At 42.6% G+C, this 17,983-nt stretch overlaps 1 non-coding gene across 1 annotated transcript; it reads right to left on the bottom strand.

Moving 5' to 3' along the window:
- Positions 1-14,973: 14,973 nt before the first annotated feature.
- Positions 14,974-15,046, bottom strand: TRNAK-UUU (transfer RNA lysine (anticodon UUU)). The gene has a single exon. It is a non-coding gene; the product is annotated as a tRNA-Lys (tRNA).
- Positions 15,047-17,983: the final 2,937 nt, after the last annotated feature.

The following is a 17,983-nucleotide window of genomic DNA, read 5'->3' as shown; positions in this document are numbered from 1 at the left end:
GGATATATATATTTGCATATACATATATATGTGCACGAACGTGTTTATAGCTTGTTGGCTGCTCCATAGAGTAGTATGCTTCTGTAGGTACAAATTATGCCTGTGCACAGGGATAAACACATTCATGTTCAAATATACATCCAGTATATATACACATACACGCATATATACCTTCGTAGGTACAACTGATTCCTGTGCACAAGGGTAAATACATTTCTGTCTAGAATATACATGCAATATATATCTGTATACACATATATACACGCCCACATTGAGAGGTATGTGTTTCTATGTATACATGTGTATGTATATACACTTATGCGCGAAAGTGTCTCTTGTTGGCTGCTTCATAGAACAGTATGCCTTCGTAACACAACAGATTTCTGTGCACCATCAATAACAACGGAACTATTCTGACTCAGCATATAAATATCTATTTCTATTCATATACACATATGCACATATACACACGTATACTTATATATATACTGATTACGCATACACATGCATATGTAAATGTATATATGCTCATATATATATATATATATGTTCATTCATAAATACATATATATGTATATTCTTGAATACACATACATGTGTATATGGATGTATAGCAGCGGAGCAGCAGTAGCAGTAATACGGAAACAACAAGAGCGATGAGGCAGAAAAAAAGGTAACAGGCTGAACAGTTTGAACAATGGCCGCCATATATACGACAGAACGTCGTGGTCAGCTGCTGCTGCTGCTCCTGGTTCCCTTCCCGTGAAAAGTCCGTCATGTCGTAGATATCAGCAGCAATGCATCACTACGTACAAACAAATCATAGTACAGAATCTCTCTGCTTCTTCTTCTTCTTCTTCTTCCTCTTCCTCTCTCTCTACATATATACCAAACTATGTATATATAGAGACGCATACAAATATATGTATGTGTATACAGATAGTCATGCGCACTCGTGCACACAATTCAACAGAATTGCTTTGCAAATATATGATTCAGACGAGCGCTGTTCGTAAACACAAATGTCCGAAGTCATAAACACAAACTGAAGCCTCCTCACATATTCGCATGCAAGCGCTTTCAGCACACAAGAAAACGTGCGTGTCATAAGGTCGTGCATGCACAATAAAGACTCTCGCAGTATGACTACAGGGACATTCAAGACACACTTTCAAAACAATTAGATATAGCAGGCATTGATTTAAAACAGTACACCCTATACTTCAAGCTAGATAGCACGGTGCGGACATACACATACATTTATAGACTATTATTCATATGTGTAGGAGCTACATAACTACTCAAGCGCTTCTGAGGAGCAGACATATAGAATTGTCTACATACAGAACACACGTACAACTAGCAGTCCTGCAGCCCTGTGTGTCTGTACGTGTCTTTGTCAACATCTTTATGGACACACTACTCAAATATCTATATACATATATATGTATATATATATATATATACATGTGTATATATATATGTATGTATGTATGTACGTGCTCATCTTGGGACACGTAGAAGCGTCCATATACAAAACAGACGCATAAAAGGCACTCAGGCATCTCTGTGTTTCTGCACGTGTGTGTACCGGCCACAATGTGTCAACGTCTTGAGAAACACAGTTTTCACACATATACATATGCACATACATATATACATAATGTATTATACCTATATATATCAAGTATGTATAAATATATATGTGTACGTATATATCTGCTCGTTTTCGACATCCTGCCATCGCCACACGTATATACACTCCGCTTGGGTACATACACTCCCACATAATCTACACTACATATATCCACTCTGCTTGTGTACGCACACTCTAACATAATTTGCGCTACATAGATACACTCTACTTGTGTACACACGGTCTCATATAATACTCAGTACATACACACATGCTGCTTGTGAACACACACTCTCCTATAATACAATCGATTATGAATCCATTTCAGGTGATCTCTTGAAATTGTCTGCTGCTATGAATTACACTCTCTAAATCAAGCATATACATCTATACATATAATACACAGGTCTATCATATATATGTATATATTAGCAATGTGTTTATAGATTGTGTATATATGCATACATATGTGAGTGCGAGAAAGGCAGGGAAGATGCCAAAAGCGAAAAGATGATGTTGAAAGCCACGAATATAAAAACAGCGGGTGAGAAAGAGCAGGCGTTCCTTCAGTTTATACAACTGACGGGAAGAGGGGCTCGTCACTTCTTCTACACATGAGGAAGAGAGAACAACTTTCCACAAAGAAAATGAACATGAAAGAGAAGAAGATTAGTAGTGAAAGAGAAGAATGCCCATGAATGCTCATAGAAGGAGGAACTTCACAAACAGTGTGAAGAGACCGAAAAGTTGTTGATCTAGAACAGCAGGAGACGCACTTCTCACGTATCACAAAACGAGAAACGCTTCAAAGGTACAACACGTAAGGGAGAGAGAGGGAATACATAGCAGGTGAAAAAGGGGAGAAAGTAAAGGCATATGTGCACCATATGACGAACATCCATGATATTGTATTTTGCATTGATACACGCTCGGGGTGAGAGAGACACAGAGAGAGAAAAAGAGAGGAGGCTCTCTTTTATATATACACTAAGGAAGCATACGCAAACCATCACAGACTCATATGGTCGCTGGTCTTCTACTACTACCTTTGCACATATATACCAACGCGAGACAGAGGAGAAAAGAGAGTAATATGGTAATAAGAGACAGCGAAAAAGGCGTCATTAGAAAGACGAGCTTCCCTCGTATAGAAACATATATGTATATACATAAATTAGAGACATCTACTGCAAGATTGTTATAGTCATATATCTAAACAAATGCGAGGGGGGAGAGGAGAAAAGAGAGTAATATGATAATGAAAGACAGCCGATATCGCGTCTGTAGACAGACTTGCCTGCATATATACTTATATACATACATATTCTGCAAGCTTGTTAGAGTCATATATACATATATATATATATATATGTAGATATAGTTACGTATGTACATGTACGTATATATAAACGTGAATATATATACATATATACATGTATGTATTATAATAACACACATACGTACTTGCGGGCATTACAAACGTACATATGCGCACACGATGGTCAGAGCTTGCTGTTGTGATATAATGTAGCAACACATTCTAACATTCTTTTTGTATAAATTGGAGGCTCATCACAGGAGCATACATATATATATATATATATATGTATATATATATATATATACATATATATATATATATATACGAGTTGAAGCTTGTGTATATAACGCCGTAACGTCTTACCTGTAGCTCTGATTCCGTACTGATACTAATGATAACATATAGAGGAGTATCACGACTATAACGAGGAAAAGTCTAGTGAAGGTGCTCGTGAGACACGCATGTGCATGCAGAGTCTACTATCTTTTCCTTGTCCGTTTCTCTGGTGAGAGACGCACGTCTATACACTGCTGGCTCTCGTTGTTCTTGTATTTGTATCTCTAACTGGCCTTCAAATCAATATCATCACCGAGAACATAGTAGACACAGTCAGAGGTATTTCGTGAAAAAACGGTCGTAAAAGAGATGTCTGTGAATGCATGTCCCTGGACTTCTCCATTGTTCCTCTGACTTAACTTTGAATTAATCTTCACACTTCCACAGACAGGACTGAGACTCTACAACGAGGAAACATCTTGCGAAACCGCTTGTAAAAGACACATGCACAAACACACTCGACTTGGTCTTTTGTGTTTGTTTGTTTGTTTTCTGCGACTTGCCTTTGGATTTATATCTACAATCACATAGACAGGGTTGGGATTATAGCGACGAAAGATTTCATGAATTTCCAGGTCCGTCCACCGTACTTGCGGGCCAGTGCTATACCAGCCTAAAATTCTTTCTCTAGTATTCACCTGGTGGAAACAAACAGATACAAGTAATGGAAAGACGATGATAGTCGTGAAGAAGGAAATAAGTCTTGAAAAAGAAAATCAAGCAACGAAAAGGAGAAAGAGATACTGAAGAAAAAGGAGAAAGAAGTAACGAAGAGGTGAGAGGTAATCAAAAGCACTATACGAAACGCAAAAAAAGAGAAATAATCAAAAAGAGGATACAGTGATGGACCGAACAGAGAAGTAGTGAAAACGAAAATGATCCCGAGGAGGTGAGAAAAATAAAGAGAAGCAGTAGGGACATACGAACTTGAGAAGACGACTGCAACAAATAGCACCAAACAGAAAGAGAAAGCTTCTAATGTATCTCAAAGTAAATAAAGCAAAAGAAAGTTGTAGCACTATCATGTTATTCAAAATCACTCAGAGTGCACGGCGTATAGTAATGTAGTCTTCTCTACAGCACTCTGGTATTCATATACAGTACAGTCTCACCTACAGCCATCTAGAGTGCGCGTCGTACAGTAGTACAGTTTTATCTACAGCTAGTAAAAAATGCATGTCTAGTATAATAGTCCTGTACACAGCTACTTGGAATGCAGGTGTAATGTAGTCTTATCTACAGCCGCCTAGAATCCATGTATAGTACAGTCTCACCTACAGCCATTTAGAGTGCACGTATAGTATAGCCATACCTGCAGCTATTGAGAAGGTATGTATAGTATACAGCCCTATACACAGCTAATTAGAATGGAGGTCTAATACAGTCTTATCTAAAGCCATTTAGAGTGCACGTATAGTATAGCCTTCCCTACAGCTATTCAGAATGGATGCATAGTATATAGTATAATACACAGCTATTTAGAATGAAGGTATTATATCGTCTTATCTACAGCCATTTTGAGTGCATATACAGTATACCCTTACTTACAGCTATTCAGAACGCATGTATAGTGTTACCTTACATGCAGCTATAAAGAATGCATGTATAAACGTATAGTCGTATCTACAGCTATTGAGGAGGTATACATAAAAGTATAGCTTATTCTACTGCCACAAGAAATGAACATGTAGGATACTTCTCTCTACACCCGCTTTGCGTGCATATATATATATATATATATGTAGTATAGTATTAGTTACACTCACTTAAGGACGCACAGATATACTATATAATTTATACAAACATCCAATAAAGGTGTCATGCCTGCACCTACGCATGAGGCATATATATATTATCAGTGCGCAAAAATATACGTAAAGCTCGTAAGACAGCAAACAAACATGCACCACGCATACTCATATACGAGTAAAAACAGCATGGAGCGTCTTGAAAAGTATAATAGAAAGCGTATATATATATACATACATAGAGATACATAAGTAGGTACATGAAGCTTATATTAAAAGTAACAAAGAATAAGGTGTACGTATACTAGTAATAAAAATAAGCAAATAGATACATAGAGAGCTTTCTTTCGTAGCAAGATATTATGCATATATACAGTGACAGAGATACACATCGATTTGCACATCAAGCTTTTTTTCACAGCGAGAGATAATGCGTATATATACTCACACAGATACGTAAATACGTACATGCAGCTTTTTGCCGAGGTGAGAAATAACGCGTATATATGATATTAGCGATACGACACTCGCCTGTGAGCCAGCGGCGTCTGTTGTGAAAGCGGTTCATCATGAAACTGGCAAATACGATCTCGCATACACCTATGTGTGAGCCCCACAGAAACGCACGTGTGACTTTTAAGCACAAGTACGTGTGAGTACAACAATATATACGTATATGTATGAGTACAACATATGCATACGTGTTGAGTCTAGCGTATTATATGTCCGTGTCAGTACAACAAAGATGTACGTGGTAGTACAACATATATGTAGGTGCTAGTACAACGCACATGTAAGTGTGAGTACACTAGGCAAGTAGGACGTGTGAGTACAGCATATACGCACGTGTCTGAGTACAAGAGAAACCTTGTACATAAATATTTGGTGGGTTTTCGTTCTAGAGAAACCTTGCACATCCAGTCTTGTTAGTAGAGAAACTTTAGATGTACATACACCCTTCGGAGGTGGAGCTCTATCTAGTGTTATACAAAGTTTGTAGGTATGTCTTCCATATCAAAATCTGTGCAATAATTGTAGTAGTGATAGTCATAAGTGTAAGGAGAGTTTTTTGTCGTCCATTCTTCACACATTAGCTCCTGGCAGTGACGGTGTATGTACGTCCAAATGATATTTGTAATACTCGAAATAGTATCATCGTAAGTGGTAGTAGTATGTGGGGGAGTTTGTATTATTTCATTAATAGGGTTACTCTCAGTAGCAATCCTCCTCCTCCTAGTAGTAGTAGTCGCAGTAGTAGTAGTAGTACTACTCCTAAAAAGAGTTTGTAAGTATTCTTCAATACATTTGATCACTATAGTGAATACGTTGTAACGGCCTTCTTGTCCAATTACACATAGTAGTACTAGTACTAGTAGTGGTTGTTGAAGAGATTTATTTAGCAGCAGTAGTAGTAGTATCACTACTAGGAATCTGTACGTACTTTTTCGATGGACAAATTATTAGTAGTGATGGTGGTAACGGTAGGATTGATAATAGTAGTAGTAGTAGTATATTTTAATGGGGAATATGTACATCTTATGTTTCTGTAATATGTGAGTATATCCAAGTGAGATAAAAAAAGAAAGAGGGAAAGTTTTGAACGTACCTTCTTAAACATTTGGTAGAGATGTTCATGATAATTTTTGTCCAAATACCATACAAACAGATCCTTCGAATCTTCTTCAAAAGGAAGAGCAAAACTATTACTGACATGAACTTCACCTCCCTCTAATACTTCTCCCAAAAGAGTTCCCACAACGCGACGACTTGTACCTGCTCCATCAGCCACCGACAGCAATAGCAGCGCACGCAACGCCTCAAGAAAAGCATTCGTTAGAGAGTCAACCATACCAGCACATACAACGCCTTAAACAGCCGAACACAAACAGTCATCAGAGTAACACGAAAAAATATATGTGTGCACGTACTGCCAGCAGAGTAACACGAAAAAATATATGTGTGCACTTACTGTAAACACTTACTATATATATATATGTCAGCTACACATGTACTCTATACGCTTGACAGTATTGTACTATATATATGAATAATTTATTTTTGGTAAGGGAAGTGTGAGTGTAGCTAACTATCACATACATATATAACTGTATGTATGCCAATAATAAACTAAACATTCAGTTCATGCTTGACAATATTGTACCTTCTATACTTGACGGCTGGTGTATATAATACTATATGTATGACCGTCACCTACACATTCACTGTAAGCTTGACGGTTTTGTACATAATACAATCATTCTACACTTGAGGGCATATGTATATACAGTCATGTAGGTATGAGAGTCAGCTACATTCATCTATTTACTTTAACGTTCTATACATACATTCACTGTATACTTTATGAGTTTGTTGCTCATTTTCTCTATGTGTAGTATTTCTACTTTACTGTTTCATGCAAGCGTCTCCTGTATGCTTGATTTGTAAGTGAGTTCTCTGTATGTCTATCTTCTCTGCACGTCTCCTGTATGCTTGATTTGTAAGTGAGTTCTCTGTATGTCTATCTTCTCTGCACGTCTCCTGTATGCTTGATTTGTAAGTGAGTTCTCTGTATGTCTATCTTCTCTGCACGTCTCCTGTATGCTTGATTTGTAAGTGAGTTCTCTGTATGTCTATCTTCTCTGCACGTTCATGTTACGACTGATGGCCTTCAACAAATGACGTGTCAGCACAACGTACAAACGTACACACACAGACACACACACAAATACATACGTATATATACAGGCAAGCCTACCCATACGTCTATTTGTGTGTATATATATATATGTATATAGGTACGATGTACTGATTGTGCAGCTCTATTAGCCAACCAGCTTCAGTCGCACACAGCCCACTGAGTTCTCTTCATTCGCCCACACAAACACAAACACACATATACCATCAGCAAGCCTCCACAGCTGAGCTTGTATACACGAAGAGCGGTTTGCAGTCTCGAGTATATATATGTATATACAGTATGTATGTGTATATATATATATATATATATATATATATATATATATATATATATATGTGCATGTGTCACCTACGTCCTGCCTATAAAGAAGTTGCAGTCGCACACAGGAGAGAAATTAGAGAAAGTAAATGTTACACCAGTAACCAACGTTTCGCAAAAATATGCAGAAGCCGTGGTCTCCCCTTCGAAACTCTCCTTCTGTACTCAATCCATACACAGAGACTGACCTATATGTATGTGCACGAGAGAGAGGCTCCGGCACATGTAATCCCGTGTGCGTGTCCGCATACCAGCCGCCGACACGCACACACACATTCACGCACTTACACTCACGCTTTTCATTACGGTGTATGCAAGATACTATAGTAGAGTACGTGGGAGCAATGACTATTATGGTGTATTACTCAGGTATAGACGGTGACTACGTGCAACTATCTGCGTCTGTCAGGGGATGTGTAATGTACGGTGGTATGCGCGTAAATGGTCCTCAAACTACTAGCAGACGCATGTACGTACAGTGAGAAACAAATTGTCACCGACGGTCTGAGAAGAGAGAGCGGCAAGAGAGATGGGTGGACAGGACGACATACAAATGGGTGGATATATGGGAAAAGTAGTGTGGCTTTAGAAGAACTAGCGACACGTACATATATACATATATATGGAGCATATATTACATATGTGTACTTGTGTCTGACTATCAAAGAGTGTACACCAGTACATGTAAAAGACATAGATAAGTACATATGTATGATATATAAGGCATAAGATAACGGCAAGCGTTTAACCCGCACACACACACACATATATACATATACACACCATACACCCACACTTACACATACATACACAAATATACACGCCTAAGTGAACCTGCAGACAAGGCACGTGCGTGTGTGCCAACACACAGTTGCACATACAAATATATTATGTGCAAGCGAACAGTAAGAGTTCACATAGGATCATGTGTATTATTTTTTAGATTATTCAAAACGATGTCTACACAGAGTACTTATACACTTATAAATGAGAAGTACCTCTGGCAACTCGATTGTAATGGTCGACGACGGAGAGCAGTACGATAGGGTGAACGACGACCTGAAGTAGCAGTGCAGCAAAAAAAAAGAGACAGCCACACATTCTAAGTCATCTCTATGTCTAACATAGACATCTTTCAAATATACATACAAACAATAATGCTATCATATGGTATATGGGTATGTATACATATGTGTATATCCCTAGGACTGTACATAAAGGATGAACATAGCGTTCGGTGGTCAAGACAGTGCACTACACATGAATATACATTTATGCGTAAACGCATATATACATAGATACTATAGATATATACTGACATATAATATACGTATATCATATTCATAGTGTGATATATGTATATATATATATATATATATATATATATGTGCGTCGTAGTGACTGGCTGCTAATCAATACAAAAGTGGAGTACACTGAGCAGCAAGCTGCTACTTCCATCTATGCTTATGTAGAGTAGCGATCTCGAAGAGTGAGCTTGGAGATTCTGTCTCTAAGAAAAGCCGATTGAATGCCGTAGACATGCGCAGAGCTACAGTCACATATGCCTTTATAAAGTGTGGTTGCCATTGATATTCTCGTATTACTGTACGTTGAGAAAGAGCCGCCCTGAACAGCTAACGCCTATATAGACCCTGGAAGTTGACGTTTGTGTATATTATACGTGTAGTATGATTGCCAGCGTTAATTTCGTATTCATCTGCATTACGTGGAAAGCGGCTTCTGCAACAACAAACGTATTTACAGCCAGTTGAACGAGAGAGAAACGCTCTTATGAAAACAGTGGCTCCCTCAGGGGGGTGTGGGTGCGTTCACCTTCGTACCGATAGGGACATGTGTGCGCGTCTTGACTATGTGCCTACATATATACGTATACATACACATATACATATACATACATATATATGCTGGTTGCAGGCAGTAGCGTCGTTCAGCACGTATACATATACGTATACATATATAGGCGTGGTTGCAGGCAGTAGCGTCTTTCAGCACGTATACATATACGTATATATATATAGGCGTGGTTGCAGGCAGTAGCGTCTTTCAGCACGTATACATAGATGTATATATATATAGGCGTGGTTGCAGGCAGTAGCGTCTTTCAGCACGTATACGTATATGTATATATATAGGCGTGGTTGCAGGCAGTAGCGTCTTTCAGCACGTATACATATATGTATACATATATAGGCGTGGTTGCAGGCAGTAGTGTCTTTCAGCACGTATACATATATATATATATAGGCGTGGTTGCAGGCAGTAGCGTCTTTCAGCACGTATACATATATATACATATATAGGCGTGGTTGCAGGCAGTAGTGTCTTTCAGCCCTCGTGATATACATATGTACCTGTTCTCACATGTGCACCGATATACTATGTGTTAACTAGATCTATTATGTCTGTGGCGAGTAGTACACTACGCAGACGCATACACGTCTATGCAAGTATAGTTCATAGACGTTGACTTGCACTATATTACACGTCTGTGGAGAGTCGTTCACGTATAACTGAGACTACATAGAAAAGAAATCTCTAGACGCCTACAGCAGATTGACTTCACAGGAGAGGGCCGAATGTATACGGCACTGATCAACTAGCAGTGGTGTGGTGCATGCTTGACGTGGCGGTATAACGGAACACACTCTGGGGAGAGGCCGCAAGTAGCAGCAGAGCACTCACATTTCAATTCGAAACGCCACTACAGAAACACATGGACATCGTCACTGTATGAGTGTACGAGCGCATGAGCTCTGTTCCTATAGGCATTGTTGCCAGTCTGCGGTAACTAGGACATACGTAGAGTTTTCACATATTTTACAGGCGTCAGGGAGGCAGAGAGGAAGAGAGAAAGAGCCTAGTGTGGTCACGTAGATATACACACACGCACACGTACATAACTACGTATATGCGCATAGTCTCTCTCAAAAAAGCCGCCACTAGAGAACAAGCGACACTGTTAGCTTACAATTTTGTTAAGCATTAACCCGCTAGCCCCGGCTGCGCACGAGAGCGTAGATGTACTGCTATCCACGGGGCCCTCGCTCAGCCCGTCAGTCTGTTGGAGGTACTGCTGCATTGTGATTGAGTATTTTTACTACGGCTGATATTATAAAGAAATCGCACGTTCTGCGGACTGATTGAATGAGAAGAGCAGTGGAGGGTATGCCGATGAAGACGTACAAATTGAGTTACACCTCTGTCGGCATATCTCAACACACTGTCGGCGCATGCCTTCATGCAAGATATACACGACAACGAACAGGCGCGCGATGACTTTCCGATATGTAGCTCTACCAGATTACCAGGTCGTCTATTGGTTGGAAGCTTACACGTACTCACGGCGAGCACTTCGTGTTCTGTGATGTTTGCTATACTGCAAGGACAGGACACGATTCGAGGTCAGAAACTCCTCTGAACATACGCAAGGCGAGCCAATGAGGCCACGTGCAAGAGTGCGAAACATGAAAACAGTGCATTTCACTGTTTCGTACAACAAAGCTGCCATAGAACAGTAAGATGCCAGATACCAACGATTTGTGGATTGCAAACATAAAATCTGATGGTGCTGCATACGCGCTCAGAGTGCAGCTGGTAGGAATGTATGCCAAATTATTGCGTGCTTGTTTGATAATACTGACCGGTACAGTGCTTTAGTTTCTCCTACGCACAGTTCACGCCATGTCGTTACACCTCAGAACAACTCCTGTATGTGGTGCGGGAAACTGAGCCCTAAAACGGATATATACGAGAGACTGGGGATACGGATGAAATAGAAAAAAGACGATGTCAGAACAAGGAACACTTCTGAAGAAAAGACAAATCGAACGCACATAGCGGTGGACCCCTAGGACGGCTGGTGCACACCTTAAGCTCTTTAATAGCGAGCAGGGAAAATACGGCGACGACCGCTGCAGCCAGTAGAAGAAGTATAACGAGGGTAAAGCAATGAACGGAGAACTACCGAACCTTATGCAAAGAATGCTTGAGACACGGGCGCGAGGTGATCAAGAAGTAGAATCAACAAGAGGGAACCCAGGTGAACGAAGAACTCTGGGAGAAGGAAGACCACATTTCGAAGCAGAGAGAGTGTACTGGTTGTAGAGCCGTGGAAGAACTGCGCGGGGGCTTATTCGGCATGCAGACTTATCTTCCACAGTTGGAACCTCAATTAGCACTCCCAGAATGCAAAATATCTAGAGAAGTTACTCGCGCGGGGAAGACAGTGCAAAGCTATTGCCTCCGCCAAAGCCTCGGGAACGCTTAAGAAAAGGAAATCACTTGATATTCTCTGCACAGATCTCCAGTACATGCATGTTCCGATCACTCCGGCAGTCACAAAATCCTTCCACGCAGGAGGCGCTTATTTTGCAATATGGTGCATAAGATACTTGTCTCCTCCACATCGCTAGAATGTTAAACTGTACAGGAAAAGCAGTTCTCCGCCGGTGAATGCCGGCTGGTGAGGACCACACCGATGAGTCTCCTTGCGGTAGGGTACAGCAGCAGTCTTCCACAGCACCGCCGACGCGCTGGAAAACACAATGCGATCTCTTATATTATCAGTGTAGGAATTCCACGCTCCTTTATTTGGCCACTGGTAAAGAGAATGCGGAGGCATTACTGAGGAATAGCGATTTTAAGGCTGCACGAAGCAGCTTGTCGCCAATTGAGGAGGTCGAGCGCAGTATTAGAGAGCCCACCGTTTTGCATGGCGGCAAAGGACATGCGTGTAAACCGATGCAATCGTCCTGGGGCAAAAAGGAGCACTTGCCGCAGCAGGAGGCATGACTCATATCAAATACAATAAATCGTGCTCCGTTCAGTACATGCGTCAGCGCATTTTTGCGCAATCAGGCTCGTCGGTTGAGGTAGTATTCGATTGTAAGGTACCGGTATATTGAACCATAGCAAAGTGATTGTCGACAGTCTTGATTGCTACGCATCCCGTCGAGTACTGAAAATACGACCGCTGTGGAATTGAACTCTTGGCCTAATCGCAGGCGCAAATTGTCCGAAGCAGCAATGCAAGACATGAACTCTAAAGGACCTGCAGTTCTGTTGAATGCGCTGGCTTGTGGATGGGAATGCCATCAGTTACCTTGTACAAGGCGTGAGTGTACACTACAGCACTGTAACAGAAGTGCACACGCAAGCCACTCTTTTGGTGATGAACGGCTTCGTCAGTTCCCTAGGTGTACTGCTTTTTGTGATCAGTGTACGCACGAACACTTCTGCACTATCGTGGTGCTGAGTCATAAAGGATCGCTATATGTGTATAGGCCAGTGTGCTCGTACTCGGCCGACCAGTTGGCAGCACGCAGTACATACGATCAGTGTACGCACGAACACTTCTGCACTATCGTGGTGCTGAGTCATAAAGGATCGCTATATGTGTATAGGCCAGTGTGCTCGTACTCGGCCGACCAGTTGGCAGCACGCAGTACATACGTTAAATCATTTGTTGACTACACCAGTTTATACAGATCCGCGAATAGTGAAAGTTATACTGAATATGAGTGCTTATGTGCCAACAGAGCTGACGAAATGCCATTCGACTTCTGGTCGCTCACGTTTTACGTACTTAAGCAGACCCCAAGAATAGCAAGCGTGATCGGAGGCATCGCTACGACCCTCTCAGCAGCATTGAAAGAGGACTGGCCACACGAGAAATAAGCGATAGATGTGATGGAAGGGTGCAACTAGAACTTGACACCGAATCACCGTTGATGTTGCGCCTCTTCGGAAAAGAACAAGGGACACCGCTGCTCAATTCTTCAGACCGCGAGATGCGTGTGTTCCTCGAGTCCGTTGTACGGTACGGATGAAAAGTAGGAATTAAACTGCTAGCGTATTCTGTTGTCCACTATGAGGCTTTACGTGTGTCGTTACACAGTCTCGACGTCCCGCCTTCATTGCTCGTGTGTGGGCTGTAAACGCACTTCGCATTGTGTATCACTATGTATAACCGACTCTAGATTCCTCTACTCGAATGGGACACAAACCCTGATTTCACAAAATTCGCTTTGTGCAATTATACGTGCGGTGACGGGTACAGAACACTGCCCACTGCCCATTGTGTGCCTAGTTATGTATGTGTAAAACTAATAGAACACTGCGAATTGCTGATATTGTGGCTTATTACGTGTTTATACCACTAAAGATGTACTCACGGATGGGGATTACGTGCACAAGTGGCAGTGCACGCGAATATATGCGCATCCTTGTGCTGTCGAAAAGCAGTAGCGTGGCTCCTGAAACGTGGCTTCATCTTTCTCTCCTACGCGGCAGTTTCTGAACTAAGTGACGATCAATTTTTTCCGACTTTAGGCACATATTCGGTAAGGTGTGAGCTGGGGCTACGGAGATCGGGACAGAGGGGAGCAAAGCTTTGACGCCCGGCATACTGATGAGAAGCGTGTCCGCATCTTCGTGACTGTTGGTATCTAGTAAGGAATTCGGTGTCTGTGGCCTTGCTTCATTGTGGCCACCAGGGCTACTTCTGGATATGATCCGAAACTGCATGGGACTCACGCCTAAGCTTCAAGTGGAAGAGACAGACGAATGTGTAAACGAGAGCTTCTGTCAACGACTGAAGATAATGTTAGAGAGAACAGCATTTTTGACCGTACGACCTTCTCGGTTGCTGTTTTCATCACCCACTGCGTGCAGCCACGGTCTAATTAGGAAAAAGTTGAGCTTTGGCAGTGAGTGATCTTATATTCGTCCCCTGGGTGTCTGGAGTGCACTGGAGCAGATGAAGCAATGTTACCGCGTAACTATTATAAGACACTAATGATAGGCGGTCGATTGGCGGTTCTTAAATGCAATGTATGCAGCGTTACTGCATAACTGTTATGTATTACTTTCGTGTAATACAACACGTCAACTCCCCAGCCTCCTAGGGGGCTCGAACCCCTGACCACCAGCTTAAAAGGCTGGCGCTCTACCGACTGAGCTAAAGAGGCCCGCCAGAGTCTCCCAAGTGATACTTTTTAAGTTGGACGGCTTCTACGCGGCACGAGTTTAGGTACTAGGAGTAGGGGATTTCTGGATATCGCAGGCTTGTTACTGCGCCAGGAAGTGAGCGCCGCCCTCGGCATTACGCCCTAGTGATAGGTGCCGAAATACCAGCGCCGCAGTGGGCTCCTCGCAGGCTGTGATTGGCCTGCCATAGCAGAGACTCATACAAAAAGGGTCCACATTTTGGAAGACGCTCTCAGCCCACCTTTTTTCTGGCTACTCGCCGTGTGGGATTGTGTGCACTGCTGTGCGTACTCTTACATCAGCATGAATACTCTTATGAGAAGTCTTCTCACACGTCTTGCGTCCTCCTGTGGGGATGTACATACTCCTGAGGCTCCCGTAGCAGGTCGGTAGGACAGGAGGGCCGAATGACATGATTTGTGTGTCCGGACCACACACCGTATACAACAACTCGTACAACGAGCTACGGCAAGGACTCCGTAGAAGTGGTTTGCTCGCGCCCAATAGGCTCAGGGAGCTCCAGTCGTGCACTGCAATCGTGCTTTACCGCTCAAACTCCGAAGCCGCTATCAAGATTGCACGCCAAATCCACTTTACTTCTAAGGAACCCCGTGTACAGGAAGAAAATCACAGCGTAGGCATACCGAGTGCAGCGTGCATGGACACTGTCAAGGTTCTACCTCGGATTCGCATCGATAAGCACATCCCAGACAACTATACAGACATCTTGTTACCGAGTGGTCTCGCTGTTGCGCCTTTGCAAAATTCTTCTTCTAATTATATTACTATAGAGTGGAAGAGCATGCATATTTGTCGCTACGTGCGAGTGTGAACCCGTGGTATGACTAAATCTCCCGCACCGTGGGATAACGCTGGGCGTCGAGACGTCCACAGAACCGCCCAAGAATCTGGTACCTTTGCCCTATAACTCCTCCTCGTTTAGGACCCACTTGGACGGCAACAAGTTTGGTCTATTTCCAACCTACGTCCGACGTATTATTTCCTCGATGTAAATGGGTAGATAAAAGCTTCTGCGAAGCAGCCTGTAGCTGCTGCCTAGCAGCTGCATATGCATCTCCACTGCAGCTAGCCGCCTAAGTATGGGAGGATTTGTGTGCATTCCCGTCTTCGACGTTGCCACCAGCACTCTCTGGCCGTGTCCACATCAGGATCGTGTTAACTTACTTAGGAACATGTAGCTGATAGCCGGCGTCTCCGCACTTCGTGCACCTTTGCCCCTACAAGTATAGTCGGTGCACGAAGCATATAAAGGTGACCATCTCTGCTTCCCCTGCTGGCAACCTTCTGGCACGGAGACAAGAAAGACACCCTCCGCAGTACAAGGGTTTCTTTCGTGTCGCACACAATGCTTATCTCCAGTTAGCTTGCTGATGCTGGTACATACTCATTTAGCGCCGCGTCCCTGCGCAAATGCCTGAACGTCTCGTGCAACTACGATCTAGTGAGAATGTACAGACGTCTGCAGACGAAATGCCTGGCCTGGTGGGTCGGGGTACCTACGCGAACGGATGGAAAACACACACGTGTGTGGTGCACGGCACCCTACTATTGACGCACATACCCACTCTTCTACTAGGGTAGAGCAGCTCCTTCGATGCGAAAGACTGTCCGTCAGTCATCTGACAGAGAGTATTCGTTCAGGCTACTCTTCCTTCGATGGCCTACACGTGCTAATGTCCCTCTGTGAGAAGTCGTTTGTGGTTGGGTGATTACAGTAGGTACGACGTGATGCGAATACACATATATACGTAGGGTTCTCCCATATGAACTGTGAATACGCCGACAAGAACGTCACATGCGTATTTTCGACTACTGCAGGCCTCCGAAGCGTTACAAATACAAACACGAGTGAAGATGAGCACTAGGAACCTTATGAAAGCTAGGCGGCAGTGCACAGAATGCACAGAAGTTATCCCGGTGTTGCCAGTCTCAAGATATATGTCGCATTCATGCGCGCCTCCACACACACACCCACAGAGTCGCTTCGTATACGGTGGTATACGTAGAGAGTTGCAGTCTGGTTGAGTTCTAGTATCAGTCGTACTCCTTTGTTATGCCCGCACCGCACGGACACCATATGGTACAGGCAAAATTCTCTTTGTCCACAGCAAGATACATACATAGATTAATTCATGTGTATGGATGCAAGAGAAAACAGTGGTGCTCTACTGCAAAAGCGCCAAAAATATACAGTCAACGACGCTTCAGGGTTCTTACGGGAAAGACATGCGCTTTCTTATGAAAGGGTGCGAGCAATATATAGTCAACTGCGCTAGACTGAAAAGACGATCAATACACACGCCGTATAGTGCTTCTCCCCCCACCAAGGCGACAGATTCGAGTGTTTACAACTACACATGTACGACTTTTTTTCCGGAAGACAGCAGATCTGCAAAAACCCTAGAGCTACCCGCTGCGCCTAAACAGCGGCAGCATTTTTATGTATCGCGCACATCATCGTATGAGCACGTGCTCTTTTACAGTTACTCGATTTCCGTTACGTTTCGCCTTCCTATTGCTTTGAAGAAGAGATTTCCACCAACCGTGATGCAGCTTTTTCCTTTCGTGTGAAGAAATTCACTATCTTAAAACTCACCACCGCGCGGATGGTGTTACTAAAGCCACTCGAATCTTGTTGTGAACAAACACTCGTATACGCGTTCAGGACGTCGACAGTGCGCAGCACCAAATCATTTGCAGCCTTTCGGCTTCCACGTGAGATGTCTTAGCACATAAAATGACAAATAACTTCCGCTATGTTTTATGAAATTCAGAGGGCCTCCACCCCAATGTATGCTGCAGACGTGCAGCTATCAGCAAATGCTGGATGCATATATTTCTTTCCAGTTAGTCACACGTTTATGTCGAAAAAGGCATACGTATACATAGAGAGATAA

The sequence above is a fragment of the Ochotona princeps genome, unplaced genomic scaffold (genome assembly GCF_030435755.1).
Source record: "Ochotona princeps isolate mOchPri1 unplaced genomic scaffold, mOchPri1.hap1 HAP1_SCAFFOLD_3668, whole genome shotgun sequence".
NCBI lineage: Eukaryota > Metazoa > Chordata > Mammalia > Lagomorpha > Ochotonidae > Ochotona > Ochotona princeps.
Note: the sequence above shows the minus strand (reverse complement) of the source record. Positions and strands in the feature narration are given on the sequence as shown.